The following is a 1,009-nucleotide window of genomic DNA, read 5'->3' as shown; positions in this document are numbered from 1 at the left end:
TTTCGTCAAGTTGCCCAGGCGGGTCTCAAACCCGCGGACTCAGGCAATCCACTCACCTCAGCCTCCCAAAGGCGCAGGATTACAGGCTGAGCCTACAAAAAATATTTTGAGCATTAGCCAAGGGTGGTGGCGTGTGCCTGTAGTCCCAGCTACTCCGGAGACTGATGCAGGAGGATCCTCTGAGGATGCAGTGAGTGAGACTGACTCAAAAAAAAAAACACCGAAAAAAAAAAACCCTGTTATTTTCTCACAGGAAAGCCTTTCAGGCCCTAGCCAGAGTCCACTTACTGCTAGTGACACGCAATTGTAACCTACTTGGGAATGTTGGTTTCCAAGTTCACAAACACTAACAGAGCGAGAAGAGAAGTCTGTTGCCACCGACAACTCCTCCTGAGGGCAGAGATGGAAAGACTAGAAATGCTAATAAAGAACTCAGAAGTACAGCAGTCAGGCATCATTTCAGGCAGGGACAAACCGCAGAGAAGGAACCACTGTGTGACAGTTCAGGGTAAGGCCTGAGGGTAATCACGACCCCCCTGAGTCATCCAGAGAAGGCTGAATCACATTCCCATATTATGCTTAGGGAGGCAGGGAGGTGTGTAACATATTGGGAAGAGATTTCCATCTGAGGTGTTTTATTTTATTTTATTTTGAGTTGGAGTCTAACTCTGTCGCCCAGGCTGGAATGCAGCAGCACGCTTATGGCTACCGCAGCCTCCACCTGCTGGGCTCAGACGATCCTTCCGCCTCAGCCTTCCAAGGAGCTGGAACCACAGGCGCGTGCCACCATGCCCAGCTAATTTTTTGATGTACTGTAGATACAAGGTCTCACCATGTTGTCCAGGCTGGTCTCCAACCCCTGGGCTCAGGCTCTCACCTCTGCCTCCCAAAGTGCTGGGATTACAGGTGTGAGCCACCGCATCCTGTGAGGTGTTTTAAATGTGGGTGATAGCCAGGCTCGGTGGCTCAGCCTGTAATCCTGTGCTTTGGGAGGCTGAGGGGAGTGGAT

The sequence above is a fragment of the Carlito syrichta genome, unplaced genomic scaffold (genome assembly GCF_000164805.1).
Source record: "Carlito syrichta isolate Samal-C Ts95f unplaced genomic scaffold, Tarsius_syrichta-2.0.1 Scaffold135954, whole genome shotgun sequence".
NCBI classification, from domain to species: Eukaryota; Metazoa; Chordata; class Mammalia; order Primates; family Tarsiidae; genus Carlito; species Carlito syrichta.
This window is presented reverse-complemented; position numbering follows the sequence as displayed.